The sequence below is a fragment of the Bufo bufo genome, chromosome 4 (genome assembly GCF_905171765.1).
Source record: "Bufo bufo chromosome 4, aBufBuf1.1, whole genome shotgun sequence".
Taxonomy (NCBI): domain Eukaryota; kingdom Metazoa; phylum Chordata; class Amphibia; order Anura; family Bufonidae; genus Bufo; species Bufo bufo.
This window is the reverse complement of record NC_053392.1, coordinates 537,282,820-537,300,101: the sequence shown is the minus strand read 5'-3', so window position 1 is coordinate 537,300,101 and position 17,282 is coordinate 537,282,820.

The window sequence follows — 17,282 nt, the reverse complement described above, 5'->3', positions numbered from 1 at the left end:
ACTAGAGATGAGCGAATCGAAGCTGACGAAGTGGAATTCAATCCGAATTTCAGGAAAAATTTGATTCGGTCCGAATCTAAATTTCCTCACACTTCGTGGTAACAAATCACATGTTTTCCTAAAATGGCTGCTGCACTTGTGAGGACATGGAGAAAGGAAATCTAGGACCCAAATTGCCATTATACAGCTCTGTAATTCCAGCAAACCGTTCTTATTAGGGTGCAAGTGCTGTTTGAAACAGACATTAACAGGGTTCATGACAAGGAAATATTTTGTCTTATTTGCCCTTGTGCGGTGCAGTTATATGTTCTAAAGCATTTTTTGGCTTGTATTAGTGGCAAAAAAGGGCTTATTAGCAGTTGTGTGGTGAAGTGCGAAAATTACATCCCTTTTTGTCGTGTATTAGTGGCAAAAGTAAAATATATTTGCCGCTCAGCGGTGCAGTTATCTGTGGTAAAGCCTTTTGTGGTGTATATTAGTGGAAAAATAAAAAATATATTCTTTTGTGGCGTGTATTAGTGGAAAAAGAAAAAATATATTTGTTGCTCAGTGGTGCAGTTATCTGTTCTAAAGCCTTTTGTGTAGTGTATTAGCAGAAAAAGAAAAAAAATATTTGCCGCTCAGCGGTGCAGTTATCTATTGTAAAGCCTTTTGTGGCATGTATTAGTGGGGAAAAAAGGGCTTATTAGCAGTTGTGTGGTGAAATTTGAAAATTACTGACTTTTTTGGGGTGTTTTAATTTCCTTTTTATTTATTTTTATTTGAGCTAACAGTATGTTAGACAGAGAAGTGCACAGGGGAGTGGCAGAGGCGTAAATATTTCTGGCGCAGGCAGAGGTCGCAGCAGAGTAAGGGGCCGTGGCAGCAGGGGTCACTTCGAGAGGCCTGAGCTCCCAGTGTCAGCTAGCAGTCGTGTCGTGACCAGCAACCCATCGGTTCTTGAGTGGTTGACTCGATCTTCGACTTCGTCGCAAGTGACATCAGACACCCCCAACCAAGAGTCAGTGGGTTCGTCAGACACAACCCTTAGTATTGTACGCTGTGACTCAGCTCCACTATACAGTGAGGACGAGCTACTAGAAGACAGTCAGCAGCTACTGGACAGCCTAGATGTGGAGGAGACATCTGCCGCTTCCTCCACTAAGTGGGCAAGTAGTTATAAGGAGAGTGGCGTGGGAGCTGATGTTACGAGCAGTCAGACTCATGACCCAGAGATGGTTGAGGAGGACATCAGTGACGTGCAGGCAGTACTCAATGATGATGATGCAGCTGATCGCACTTGGGATCCGGGTGACGAAAGGGGCCTCATTTTTTTTTTCTTTATATAATAATGTGATATTATTAAATCCGGTGTCTCCATGATAAAGCTGCAGCATGGGGGCCCCGTGTGGCCTCTAAACACTTTCAAAATAATCCTTCAGCAGGGCAAATAGATGCCGGATGATGGGACGCTCTTTGAGCTTCCCAGGAGCTTCTGTTGGGAGCAGTGGTTCATTTCTGAGATGTCCGTATAGTGCGGGGAAAACTGAAGACCCTCTCCTTCTCCGTGCACCATAGATTGTCCTCCTTCCCATCCATGATGACTGGGAACTCGTGATGTTTTCCCTGACGAAGAGACCAGGGGCTGTTAGTTATGATTTGAATCTTGATGAACTTAGCGACTCTTCCGGGCTCCAAGGAATCTTAAAGCTTTGTCTTCTCATTGTCTGTAGCCACTAGAGGCCTGTTCATGCCAGGCAGGTTCCCCCAGAAGTACCTGGCTCGATGAGCAGCCGATATCGCACTTGCATCAGTCTTGACAGGATTGATCTCCAAGTGGAGAGAAATATATATATATTTTTAAATGCTTTCTCCATCGCAACCACATTCTCGAAAAACCAGAAGACTTCTCTCCTGTCTTAGGCAACACTTTATTGAGTAATCGTGGAAAGTCAAAAAACAGTTGTCCACTGCCCTCATAAAGGCCTTTCCGGTGCGGGTTAACCACAAATAAGTCATTACAAGAACTGCTGCCAATTATCAAATTATCCCCATTCTTCAATCTGTTTCCTGGCTATATTCTGTATGTCGCCCACATATACAATCTGCCCTGGATGGCGTACCCCTCCTATCATGATGCCGTCCTCACACACCTCTGATGCCATATATTTTTCAACGTTAATTCTAAGCTTTTTGAGAACAATTAAAGGGGTTCTGTACTTTCATTTAACGGATGATCTATCCTCTGGATAGATCATCAGCTTTTGATCGGCGTGGGGTCCGACACCCGGGACCCCCGCCGATCAGCTGTTTGAGACGGCAGCGGCGCTCCAGCCGTGCCGCGGCCTTCTCACTGTTTACCGCTGGGCCGCCGGCCCACTGACGTCACGACTAGTATCAACTAGCGTGGACGCGGCTAAGCTCTGTTCACTTGAATGGAGCTTAGCCGCGCCCACGCTAGTTGATACTAGTTGTGACGTCAGTGGGGCGGTGACCCGGCGGTAAACAGTGAGAAGGCCGCGGCGCTGCTGGAGCGCCGCTGCCGTCTCAAACAGCTGATCGGCGGGGGTCCCGGCTGTCGGACCCCCGCCGATCAGAAGCTGATGATATATCTAGAGGATAGGTCATCAGTTAAATGAAAGTGCAGAACCCCCTTAACCCTGTCTGTCCTTTCCAACACAACCAGCAAACTCCTAAAATACTCTGTGCTGCTGGGGACCCTGCTCTTTCCACCTTGTAATTCTTAGTCCACAATTTCCAACAAGATCAGCGCACTCCTCTTCTGAAATACTCTGCACTGCTGAGAAATCCTGCTCCTTTCACTCTTAGTGTGTGATATGCTACTTATCTTGTTTTTTTTATTTTGTTTTTTTTATTAGAAATTCAAACAATGCAATTCACCAAAAACAAAACATTATTATATAATTTTTTCCTTAATAAACCCTACCCCCTGTTCATACCCAACCAACCCTCTCCCTTGTGATGTGTCTCCACCCCCCCCCACCCCCATCAATAAGCGAAAAAGGGGGGATAATGAGGGAGTGTAGGCAGGAAACCTTAAAACTTCCATTATCCCCAAATTTTTGTCCATTTTTCCTCAATATTTCTCTGCTTATATAGAATGTTTTCATATCTCTTAATCTTATTAACCAGTTTAACTCATGAAGTAATACTTGGAGTATTTTGAGAAAACCAAACCCTAGCAATCAAAAGTCTCGCCAAGAACATTATTTTAATCAAAAGAATCCTTTTATATTTTGGACATTCTACCTTGGTGAGGTCACTCAGTACCCAACATTCCACCATAAATGGAATCTCAACTTTCAATTCCCGGATAATAAAATTATAAATTGCCTCCCAATATTGTTTTAACTCTATACATGACCAAAATATATGCAAGTGATCCTCCCCAGACAATTAAAAGTATCCCTTAAACCATATTTATTAAGCCATAAAGGTGTGATATAGATTTGGTGCAAACTATTAAATTGAACCAAAACGTTATTAAAATTATAAGAGACTAAACTAGCCAATATATTATCCCAATCTTCGAGGGAAATTCCCGGACAATCAGTTTGCCAAGCCTTTTGTCCCGGACAACGTGTATTATTAAATCGAGTTTTAGGCAACACTTTATAAAGTTGAGAAATTTTAACCTTCTGTCCCATATTCCCTATAAATGAAAAGACGAATTGGGGAGATCAAGAAAACGATTACACAGGGCATGGGGGAGGAGGGGTCAAACATGGAGGCAGAGGAGGACACGAAGCAACATATATTCGATACTTTAATCTTTAAACCTGTAACCAGGTCCCAGCCGGCAGCGAAGATCCAAGGAGGGGGGCAGCAGGAAGCAGTGGAGACCAAAACATCAGAAGGAGGGCGACCACTCCGTCTGCGAGTGAGTGGGGACAATTCACAGTGTCCCTCCAGCATACCACATGTGTCACGCTGTTCTGCACCTCTTTTGTCCCACAGACAGGATACATTTTTTGTGGGTTATTGTTCTGACGGATCAGAGGAAGGGCAATCAGTGATTTCAACACAAACTTACTGCTGACACCCTCTCCACTCGGGGGCTCTACTTGTATAAGCATTTAATAGAACAGGTTCTGTAGACATCTATGTGGAATCAGCTGATGAAGGTGTAAAAGGAGTGCGCTTCATCTTGGCGCTAACATTGACCTTTGAGGCTGAGTTCATACTTGAGTTATTTGGTCAGTTTTAGCCCCGTGACTGCCCAAATAAGTGAAGTGTGCAGTGATTCTAAGAGCGACGCCTGTCATCTGCGTGTCATACGGACTCTCAGTATTATTTCACTGAGACAGCAGACTCCCTATGCGTGTTCCTGCAAGGCACAGTGTTCTACACCACTATAAAGGCTCTCTGCAGCCAGGAAATAGCAGTTTTTAACGTCATCTGCCGTGAATATATTCGGATTAAAGCAAATTTTTTTTAAAAAAAATTGGCGAACTGGTAAATCGAATTTTTGAAAAATGTGCTCATCTCTTATCATCTTAGGTCCTTCAACCCCCAACAGCCTGGGAAAGAATTAAAGAATGAGCTCTCCACTGAGAGTAGAATGGAGTGGTATCTGTAGAAAAGTGAGGAACCGCACTCTGTTCAAGGAGTATCACTGGTGCCGATCAAGGGCTTGTTAGGCCGTATCCAAGTGATAAAGTATTGAGGCACTCAGTTTGAAAGTTTTGCAATTCAAATATATTTTTTATTTCATTTTTCTGCATCATCCATTTGCCCGTGGTATATTAAGAAATGACAGCGCCCTTGATCCAGCGCCCAGGAATACCCAGTACACAGATAACATGACCACTGATGAAGGTCCACCGTGACCGAAACGTCTGGTCAGAAATAGTCTGGCATTTCTTAATATACGATGGGCAAATGGATGATGCAGAAAAATGAAATAAAAAATATATTTGAATTGCAAAACTTTCAAACTGAGTGCCTCAATACTTTATCCCTAGAATGGAGTGGTAAGCGGAGGTCCTCCTCCTTTCTCTTAATTTACCCCTCATTCCCTATTTGTACTCCTATTTAACTCATATATGTAGTACTTTAGACAGTTACAACCACTATTACCTCTTGGACCTCACACAATGACCATAATATATAACTGATAATATATAATTGTACACACTGTATATCTATTATACCTTGTACTTCTCACATCAGTACACTGCTCTATAATATATATACTGTATATACACACTGCATCTATTATACAGTATAATAGATGCAGTGGACACAGATATGTAGTATATATAGCAGTGTACTGATATGTGAGGTACAGGCTGTAATTTATACCTCATACCTCAAATATAAGTACACTGCTGGCCAGGATCGGGTAGTGGGAGGGGCTATCAATGGGGCATGGGGGCCCAATTTAGATTCTTGCTTTGTGGCCCAGTGATTTTTTTATGTACGCCCCTGTGCGTAACTAATAAAAATTAGGCTCTAGGAGCAACGGGGGCGTTGCTGTCCCACCTAGATGCTCTGCCAGGCAGTGTAAATATCGTAATGCTTGGTCCTGCCTAAGATCTGGCTGCTGGATAGAACCGAGCATGTGCGATCACCTTGTGCAGATTTTGCTGCAGATTTCGGTGTGGATTTCCCACGAACTTCAGGCTCAGCCTATGCATTGCAGAGTGAAATCCACAACACCTGTCACGTTACATGCAGATTTTATTGCTGACATTTGACAGCGTGTAGATGCTGCTACTGTAAATGCAGCAAATTTTCCATAATCAAATTCCTCTGCAAAAACTCCATAGTATTTATGCCATGGGTGTCCATACCCTTAAAGCCATTAACTGGACCTTTACTTGTATCTGGAATTACATGACTTGTTCCAGATAACAAACCTGTTCCTCTTCTTCCGTTTTCTCTTGTGAGGCACTCCCGGTGATTAGCAGTAATTCGGTGTCTACAGAGTTACATCCATGGCTGGTAAGGCATGAGCTGCATGTCTCATTTATACATACAGCTGGCAGCATTGAATACTTCAGCCGTACAATCCAGTGTTTTAAGCACACAGGGACAATACGAATCGCTCACCAGTATCCACCGGGACCAAATGTTTACTATATTTCCTTGGCAATGACCTAGCTAGTAGGTTCTTTTTTCCATCTCAAATATTGTTAATACGAGACCTTTCCTAGCTAGGGTCTGTAGTCCACAGAACAGCTGGATGAAAATGAGTGGTAATTCCTCATCTGTAGCATTTGGCTGCATATCCTCCTATATATGGGGATGGTACACATTTACAATAATTAAAAAAACACATTTAACTTCAATTGTGCTAAAGGTTTGACATAGTCATGTATATGCCAGCATTTACTGTAGGAAATTATATTTTTTAGGCTCTTCCAACCACATAGGCTCTTTTCACTACTATTGGAATCAGAATTGCTGGACCCAGCACAGTGCTGAAAGTAAAAGCGCCAAATATTAACTATAATGGCTTCAGGCGGTTTTCCATTACAGAGTCTACCATTTTACTGGAGAGTATGCAAATTCCAATATTTTTGATGGACGCTGTGACGGAGCCTCCAACACAAATGTGAACATAGCCTAAACATTAAAGGGGTTATCCATGATTACTGTAAAAAAGGAAAATCAGACATAATCTAGTACATAACAATCTCTATCTAACAAAGCTAGAACCAGCCCTGCACCTCACATGGATCCAGAGATCTCCCCATTCATTGCTCTGCACTGCTGATAGCTCAAGGGGAGTGTCTTTTCTGCTGCAGATAAGGGGGCGTGTCTCCGCTCTCCCTATCACAGCTCAGGAGGCAGCTGAAAGATGGAACTGAGCATGTGCGGCTTTCTTAATGAGCTGGTCATAAGAAGTTAGAAAATAAGAGGCACTGTAAGGATACATTTTATTGAATAATTCAGTAGCTATACAAATTTTTTAATTACATGCGACTACAAAATTATTCATATCCAGGTGCTGGTTTGAAAACTGTAAAATATTTTTCATAGGACAACCCCTTTAAACAATTTTTATGTTTTTAGTTCTAGTTTTGTCTAACATATACTAATAGGTTACAGGGCTTCCTCTGAAACTGTCCCTAGTAGGTGTGTGCACAATAAACACGCACAAAGGATGCATTGAACCCGAAAATTTGTTCTACTAAAAACAAATGTAAAATTACTAAAGAAATATATTTATATGTATATCATTCATTAGTAAGAGCTCGTGGCTGATCTTTTGCTATGGTAATCATTTGATCTAGAGATGAGCAAAGTTTTGAAAAATTTGATTTTGCTGCTTCGCCGAATTCGATTTGTTACGAATTATTTTGTCATGAATCACTTTCCATTGTAGCAGGCGCAATGAATGGGAACGGCGATTGTGCCACCCAGTTATTTAACCCCTCATATGCCGTGTTCAACGCTGATTGCGGCATCTGTGACATTCAGCCTTTCACGGGTAAAAAAAAATTATACTTACCTCCTCCACTGGCTCGCAGAGAGGCCATCCACTCCCACCTTGTTTGAAGAAAACCCGTCAAAGAACCTGCGGTGAGCGTGATGACGTCACCACATGATCACACTGGGCACGCGCTGGGATGTCATCATGGCACAAGAAATAAGTGTACCCTATTTGGATGTGCTGAGTCATAATTGTGGGCCCTTTAATACATGTTTTGGGTGTCTCTTTCTGTTTGTAGCAAAAATTTAACTGATGTAACCGGAATTGATATAGATTTTTTGTTCTAATTTTGCCCTAGTGGAAGTTAAAGGGGGGGTTATCCAGCCTTTAGTAACTGATGGTCTATCCTCAGAATTGACAATAACTAGCGGATGAGAGGGGGTCCAACACCCCATACCCACAATGATCAACGCCGGCTTTTGGTAGCAGAGCTACATCCAAAAAGCTGAGGGTGGGGTGGGGTGTAGGACCCCCGTCTATCACCTAATGATGGCCTATCATCAGGATAGGCCATCACTTAGCAAAGGCTCGAATATCCCTTTGAGGCCAATATCTGCATTGCAAACTGGGCGAGTTATGGAGTTTGGGACAATGTTGCATTATATGAACTTTAGAAGGCCTTTACACACTGACTTTGATGGCCTACTGTCAACCAGGAGTAGTCCATGTAAGATATGACCATTGCTTACAGATCTTGGCATGGGAAGAACATTTAATGACTGAATATGTTGTCCTAGTCAATTTTGTCTATGACATCCATGATGTTCCCACCATCAAGGCAGCAAACAGAATCTCATTTTTGCCCCGTACAAAATTGTTAAATGTTATTGAATTGTTGGATCAAAACGTATAACCAAGCTATCTCTGCTATTAGTTCTCACAGGTCTGAGGTCACTGCCTATCCCTGGAGAACAGACAGAAAAGTAATAGTACATGGGAAGCTTTGTCCTGCAGTAGATCGCCTGGAGCCAGACACAGTGCGGGTCTACTTCAGCATGGGTTACAGCAGGAATAGCTTTCAGCTCTGCTCATCAGCAAACAATGAATAAATAAACAGTGTCCACGGGGCTGTCAGTCCAATTAGGCGCGTGAATGTCCTCATACTAGCTCATTTCCGAGATCCTTACCAACAGCTTTTGGGGCTCAGGCAATGGGAAGCATTTCAGACAGATATTACAGTATTTCGATACAATTATATTGCTGACAGAGGACAGATCTATTATGTCAACTCTTAAGCCTTCCATTCTTCTTGTAGCTACTTCGTGTCCATATTCGAATCAGTTTACCATCAAATTAACCCCATCCTGACCACACCATGTAAATTAAAAAGCTAATGAACTAGTTCACTTCATGTGTGACATTGTGCACCCGCACCGGCAGTGCGATCGACAGGTTCAGATGTCACACTGTACTCTGACTGTAATAATCAGGTTCAGTGTCAGAGGAAACCCTGCACACAGCGCTTGTCTTAGGGTGGATTCACATCATCGTTTCGTTTTCCGTTCTCATCCGTCAGAAGAACAGAAAAAAATCCTTTATTTTGAGCATCCGCTCCCCTAATGACTTTTTCTTCCATCTAAAATAACAGATATCTGATGGAAACAGATCCAAAATGAGCATAATGGATGCTCAAGATAAAGGATCTGTTTTTCTGTTTGTTTTGTTTGCTTTTCTTCTGACGAAAGAATGTGATGTGAATCTATTCTTAAGCACTGTGTTACTGAACGTCGAAGCACTGTTTCCACATTTGGGCCGTTGCTAGGGAGCCTGGTGACATCAGTGATGACATCACAGGAATTCTGTGTGTAAAGGGGGCATAGAAACATGCATTGAGCATGCAATCTTCTCTGCATGTCTATTAGTGTTGATCGAGCACCAAAGTGCACCAGAACACAATGGAAGTCAATGGGAGAACCCCAGCATTAAACCAGGCACCCCCTACTCTGAAGAGGGGAGGGTGCTTGGTTCACAGGAAAAGGTCATAAATTAATGGAAACACCACTGAAATGGTTCGGGAACAGCATGGGGATGACGTCTGGATGCATCTTGTACTCCCAGGTTGTTGCTGGGAACGATTTCCGAGATTTACAGACTGACAATAATACGCACAAAACCGAAGATAAAATCGATTTTAGAGGAAAAATTGTTAGGAAACATTATTTCCTGTATATTTACTTGTATATAAAGTGCAAGTGCTGCTAAAAATTACAAGGAAGAGGCACTCCGATACAACCTGTATATCACATAAAGGAGGGCCTCATTCACATTGTGGTACAATTGTTCAGGTAGTGGGACTCCTACACACATAAAGCTTATGCACTAAGTGAAAGGGCTGCCAAAAACCGGCACTCCAAAACACCCTTTATTACATATAAAGGAGGGCATCATACACACCCTTGAAAAATTATGATTGATGGCCTGTTGTTCATCTGACCATCTAAAACATTATGGGAGAGGGCCTGCTGCTGAGCTGACCATCTAAAACATTAGGGGCGAGGGCCTGCTGCTGAGCTGACCATCTAAAACATTAGGGGCGAGGGCCTGCTGCTGAGCTGACCATCTAAAACATTAGGGGCGAGGGCCTGCTGCTGAGCTGACCATCTAAAACATTAGGGGTGAGGGCCTGCTGCTGAGCTGACCATCTAAAACATTAGGGGTGAGGGTCTGCTGCTGAGCTAAATCTCTAAAACATTAGGGGCGAGTGCCTGCTGCTGAGCTGACCATCAAAAAAATTATGGTTGAGGGCCTGCTGCTGAGCTGACCATCGAAAAATATATGGTTGAGGGTCTGCTGGCGAGCCGACTCTCTAAAACATTAGGGGCGAGTGCCTGCTGCTGATCTGAGCATGGAAAAAATTATGGGCTAGGGCCTGCTGCTGAGCTGACCATCTAAAAAATTATGGTTGAGGGCCTGCTGCTGAGCTGAGCCTCTAAAACATTAGGAGGGAGTGCAGCCTAATAAGCATGTTGATATGATGGAAGAGGAGGACGAGAAAAGGAAGATTGAACCATATACCCTTTTTTGTGGTGGAAGGGGTGCATGGGAATACAGTGTACTCAATACACCATAAAAGCCACATTTAAAGTGCCTTTATGTTCAGCCGCTTTCCTCTGGTGGAGTTGAGAAGTCAGGGGCAATCCAGGCCTTGACTATTTTGATAAGAGTCAACCTGTCAGCATTTTCAGTTGACAGGTGGATGCGCTTATCAGTTATTATGCCCCCAGCAGCACTAAATACCCGCTCTGACAAAACGCTGGCGGCAGGAAGGCCAGCACCTCCAAGGCGTAGAGCGCCAGTTCGTGCCACGTGTCCAGCTGGGACACCCAATAGTTGTAAGGCACAGAGGGATCATTGAGGACGCAGACATGGTCTGCAACATACTCCTTCACCATCTTCCAAAAATTTTCCCTCCTTGTGACAGTAGGCCGCGCATCAGGGTGAGGGTGCTGGCGGTGTGTCATGAAACTGTCCTAGGCCTTGGAGAGTGTTGCCCTGCTTCTGTTGGAACTGCTGTGTGTTCCCCTCGTTTCCCCTCCTTGTTTGGAGCAATTTTTCCACAAGGACCTTCTGGTATTGCACCATTTTGCTAGTCCTCTCCACCACAGGAATGAGAGATGAGAAGTTCTCTTTGTAGCGGGGGTCGAGAAGGGTGAACAGCCAGTAATCGGTGTTGGCCAAAATGCGTACAACGCGAGGGTCACGGGAAAGGCAGCATAGCATAAAGTCAGCCATGTGTGCCAGAGTCCCAACAGACAAGACTTCGCTGTCCTCATCAGGAAGATGACTCTCAATCTATTCATCCTCTTCCTTCTCTTCTGCCCATCCATGCTGAACAGATGGAATAAACCTGCTATGGGTTCTACCCTCTGTAGCAGAGGCAACCGTCTCCTGCTCCTCCTCCTCATTACCCAATTCGCAAAGAGAAGATGAACTGAGGGTGGTCTGGCTATCACCCTGTGTACTCTCTTCCCCCATTTCCATCACTTCCACATGCAAAGCCTCCACCTTCATTGTGAGCAGCGAGCGTTTTAGTAGACACAGAAGTGGGATGGTGACGCTGATAATAGCGGCATCGCCGCTCACCATCTGTGTTGATTCCTCAAAGCTGCGTAAAACCTCACAGAGGTCAGACATCCATGCCCACTTGTCGCTTGTGAAGACCGGAAGCTGACTGGAAAGGTGACGACCATGTTGCAGCTGGCATTCCACTACTGCCCTCTGCTGCTCACAAAGCCTGGCCAACAGTCGGTGAGCTGGAAATTGCAAGCACTGCTGCAGCGTTGCCAAACTGGCAGCAGCTGTAGATGACTTTCGGAAATGGGCACACACGCGGCGCACCTTCATCAGTAGTTCAGGCAAATTGGGGTAGGTTTTAAGAAACCGCTGAACTATTATGTTTAAAATGTGTGCTAGGCATGGGATGTGTGTGTGCTTACCAAGCTCCAAAGCCGTCACCAAGTTATGGCGATTATCAGACACAACCATGCCTGGTTGTAGGTTGAGTAGCGAGGGCCACAGCTCAGTCTGGTCCCTTATATCCTGCCACAGCTTTGCGGCGGTGTGCTGTTTGTCACCTAAACAAATAAGTTTCAGCACGGCCTATTGCCGCTTCCCCACTGCAGTGCTACACTGCTTCCAGCTACTGACTGATGCTGCAAGCTGACAATTCCGAGGTGGAAGTGGAGGAGGAGGTGGAGGAGGAGAAGGGGGGGGGGGGGTTGCAGCCACTAATGTAGGTGGTGGCGGAAATCCTGATGGAAGTAGGGCCTGCAATCCTTGGCGTCAGTAGCACCTGTGCCATCCCAGGGTACGACTCGCTCCCGGCCTCCTTTGTGCCATCAGGTAAATGTAGCATCCCTGGCCACAAGTACTTATCCATGTGTCAGTCGCTAAGTGGACCTTCCCAATAACTGCGTTAGTCATGGCACAGGTGATGTTATGGGATATATGCTGGTGTAAGGCAGGGATGGCACACCGTGCAAAATAGTGGCGGCTGGGGACTGAATAACGAGGGACAGCCACCGCCATCAGGCTGCGGAAAGCCTCAGTGTCCACAAGCCTAAATGGCAACGTTTCCACATCCAGCAATTTGGAATGGTGCGCATTTAGTGCTATGGCCTGTGGGTGGGTGGCTGGGTATTTGCGCTTTCATTCCAAGGCCTGGGGAATGAACATCTGTACGCTGCGCTGGGACACAGAAGTGGATGTTCTAGCTGATGGTGCTTGCGAAGGTCCAGGTGCAGGGCAGGATGCATCTGGGCCTGCGTCTTGGACAGGGGATTGGCCAGCACGTAACACAGGGGAAGAGGAGGCAGTGGTGTGACCGGCAAACACTGATTGTGGAGCCAGGCATTCGGCCCACCTATTTGGGTGCTTTGATGCCATGTGGCGGATCATGCTGGTGGTGGTGAGGTTGCCTCTCATTTTGGCACAGGTTGCAAATGACAATTATTTTATCGTCCCCACTTTCCTCAAAAAAGCACCAGACTTCAGAACACCTACCCCTTGGCAAGGGATATTACCACAAGGGGGTGCTCAGGGGAACAGTTGCAGGCCTGTTTGGTGTGGTCTGCCTTCTTCCTTTTGCCACCCCACTGCCTCTTCCAGCCTGTTAGGGTGCTGAGGATCCCTCCCCCTCTGTACTGCTGTCCTCGCTCGGCTTGCCCCCTTCCCAGGTTGGGTCAGTGATTTCATCGTCCACTACCTCCTCTTCCACTTCCTCACTCTGGTCATCCTACTGACTGGTTAACCTAACAAGAACATCACTTATTGACAACTATGTCTCATCCTCATCTTGAACCTCTTGAGACATTAATTGCCGTTGACTTATTGGCAACTGTGTGTCGTCATCATCATCATCCACCTCGTAAAACACTAATTTCCATCCCCCACCGTCAGTCATCTTTTTCTGACTGTGGATGCTCAAGAGTTTGGGAATCAATGCACAAGATCTCCTCATGTCCCTCTTCAAGCTGTCTTGGTGAGAGGGCCAAATTAAGGAATTGCACTGAAAAGAGCTCCTCGGAATATCCGAGGGTGGGATCACTTGTTTGCCAAGACTTTCATGGTGGGAGGAAGGAGGATAGGAAAAATACGTACCTGGGATTTTACTTTCCTTGAGTACGGAGGCAGCACATCACGGGTTAATCCCATTCCCTTCAGTTTGTAGGACCACCCACCTAGATAAATCAGAATAATTAATTGATTAGCTCCCAATATAAGGTAGCTACCAGCATGCATCATTGTGTTAAAAAAATTGATCCAGACGCAAAAATTCCATAACAAATATTTATTAGAGAGGGTATCGATGTGCTGCCTCTGTACTCAAGGAAAGTAAAATCCAAGGTACACATTTTTCCTTTCCCTTCTCGTACTCAGCACATCACGGGATTTGCATACATCCCAAAGGGGGGGGTTTCTTCATCTAGTACTGCACTTAATACCCCAGTGCCAAAGGCTGAGCTCTTAGTATAGATATCCAGGCGGTAGTGATTTGCGAAGGTTAGTGATAAAGACCAAGATGCTGCGTTGCAGATGTCTTCTAGAGATACTTGCGCTTGTTCTGCCCAGGATACTGCTGTGGCTCTTGTAGAGTGTGCCTTGATTGGAAACGGAGGGGGAATCCCATCAAGTGCATATGCTTCCATAATTGTAGATTTAATCCATCTCGCAATGGTATCTTTGGATGGACATTGACCTCTTCTTGAGCCAGCATACAACAGAAGGAGGTTCTCTGCCTTTCTGAACTCCTTGGTTCTGAGAAGATAGATCTCAATTGCCCTCTTAACATCAAGTGTGTGTAGGGCGCTCTGTTGTTCATCTGAAGGGTCTGGAAATTGGTTGAAAGAATGGCATGGTACGAAGTAGCACTCCATCTGGAAGAATTCTTAGGTACGGATGTTTAGAGGAAAGGGCTCGTAGTTCTCCCAACCGCTTTGCAGACGTAATTGCAATTAGAAAAGACACCTTATAGGTAAGCCATTTGAAATCAGCTTGCTGGAGAGGCTCGAATGGAGAGGCCGTTAATCTTCTGAGTACCACAGACAGGTCCCAGACTGGTATGGGTTCTCGGAAAGTAGGTCTTAACTTTCTTACTGGTAGGAAAAATTTCAGATTTTTTCCAATTTATTAGAAATCCTAGGGACTGAAGTAGTTTCACTGCTTTCTCAAGATGAACTTGCAGAAGGTGTTCCGATTGGGCTACTAGAAGCCAGTCGTCCAAGTAGGGGAAGTCTTGAATATCCTGGAGGCGGAGACTCCCCTCTACTATGACCGCAATCTTGGTAAAAATTCTCGGTGCAGAGCAGAGACCAAAAGGAAGAGCCTTGAACTGGAAGTGAGAAACACTTCCCTTCCTCTGGACAGCCAGTCTTAAGAATTTTCTGGACGACACTCTTATCGGGATGTGTAGATACGCGTCCTTTAGGTCTAAGGACACCATGTGCGCTCCATCTCGCCCGCGAAACCGGAAGTCCGGATGCATCACTTCCGTTTTCCCCGTGCGGTACACGCTGCCCACTAATGCCTCCAGAACCCCTGCAGAGCGCGTCCTGGACAAGCACAGGAGCGAACGCTTTGGGCCAGGAACCATACATGGCCAAACTATGTAGAAAGAAGAGAAAACAAAAAACAGAAATCAGGCTACCTGATCACAGGTAACCAACCGCTAGGTGGGCTTACTGAAGGACAATAAAAAAAACACAATGATGCATGCTGGTAGCTACCTTATATTGGGAGCTAATTAATTAATTATTCTGATTTATCTAGGTGGGCGGTCCTAAAAACTGAAGGGAATGGGATTAACCCGTGATGTGCTGCCGGAGTACGAGAAGGGAACAGGGTGAGGATTCTGTTGACCAGACTCTTGGCTACTGAGACTGGACTTTGTGGAAGACAGGGTGGTGCTTAACCGACTGGAAGCATTATCTGCTGCTATCCAACCAACCACCTGGACGCACTGGTGTGACATTGAGAGTGGTGCCCTGCGCCGCCTTGCAAACTGGGACATGAAGCTAGGTATCGTGGATGATTGTTTTTCTTGTGCTCTGGCAGCAGGCACAGTTTCAACACGCCCAGTGCCACGGCCTCTGCGTGCACTATCAGCATCACGGCCACTTCCCCGTCCCTTTCTGCTCGCCTTCCGCATATTGCTTGCAAGTATGTCACACGTACAGTAGCGCAGGTTTTGTAAGCGTATGCGCAAGTAAATTAGACTGAATGTCACAGATATTTAGGATGGGAAAATGTTATACAGGAGATGTAGCACAGGTAGTGTCGCTGCCACCAGCAGCAAAAAAATACACTGAATGTCACTGATATTTCGGATGCGCTAATGTTATACTGGAGATGTAGCGCAGGTAATGTCGCTGTCACCAGCGGCGAAAAAATGACACTAAATGTCACTGATATTTCGGATGCGCTAATGTTATACAGGAGATGTAGCGCAGGTAATGTCGCTGTCACCAGCGGCGAAAAAATTACACTGAATGTCACTGATATTTCGGATGTGCTAACGTTATACTGGAGATGTAGCGCAGGTAATGTCGCTGTCACCAGCAGCAAAAAAAATACATTGAATGTCACTGATATTTAGAATGGGCAAACGTTATGCAGGAGATGTAGCGCAGGTAATGTCGCTGCCACCAGCAGCAAAAAAATGACACTGAATGTCACTGATATTTCTAATGCGCTAACGTTATACCGGAGATGTAGCACAGGTAATGTTGCAGCGGTAATGCAGCGGCCAAACAATTGCACGTAATTTAGCGCAGGTTGTGCTGAAAATATATATTGCTACCAGACACAACAATAGTCCTTAAAAGGACTTTTGGGTTTCTAACACCAACCCTGCCTAAAAAAAAAGTAAAATTCAATTAAATCTATAAATTCCCTACACTATCTGTCCCTTCTACAGCACAGCTCTCCCTGACTGAGCCGAACCACCCGATGACGCGTTCCAGACAGCCAATCACTGTAATGCCAGTAACCAACATGGCTACGGCATTACAGTGAGTGGCAGTACTTTATTGGCTGCGTATCAGCCAACAAACGTGCGGAGAGGAGACTCGAGCATCGCGCTCGAGTACACGCAGTATTCGGCCGAACACCGCGATGTGCTGAGCATCGCAATGCTCGAGCCGAACTGGTGTTCGGCTGAGCATGCTCGATCAACACTACTGTCTATACAAATCACTGATTACAGTGATCTAGTTTTTTTTTTACCATTGGATTACTATTATTAGTGATCACTATTTTAAAGCAAATTTTTTAAAAAAAGCAATAAATGTAACAAATCAAAAACCTTTCCCCTCTTCTTGACAATCTGAATTCACATGCCCAAATTCACTCCACGTGACGCTAACAGGTTTTGAATGGGTGCTAAGTGTTATCAGACAGAATATGTTGCGCCAAAATAATAATAATAATACCCCCACTAGTTTTTGCCTATTTTACCCCAGCCAATTCTACTTTTGCTTCTTTCCTGAAAAATTCTATTCTGATTATTATCCCTGGACACATCTTTCGTCTAAAGCTAAAGGCAGGTGATTTTTGTTTTCAGTGCTATAGTGATTTCATACCTTCCACAATGTAAACATATTTGACATCGTTATAAAGGGGAGAATTAGCGGAGTCATTTTGTGGGTAAATAATATGTATTAAACAACTACCTTAAAATACAGCATGAAAAATAAGGAATAGACCATTTTCTCTTTATATAACCTACAAAATGAATTGACATTCACTTTAATTTTAAATTATACAAAAGTCCCATATGTTCCTCAAGAAAAGAGAAAAAAAAATATGGAGTGCACTGTAAAAGATACACCTTTTGAATGCAGCA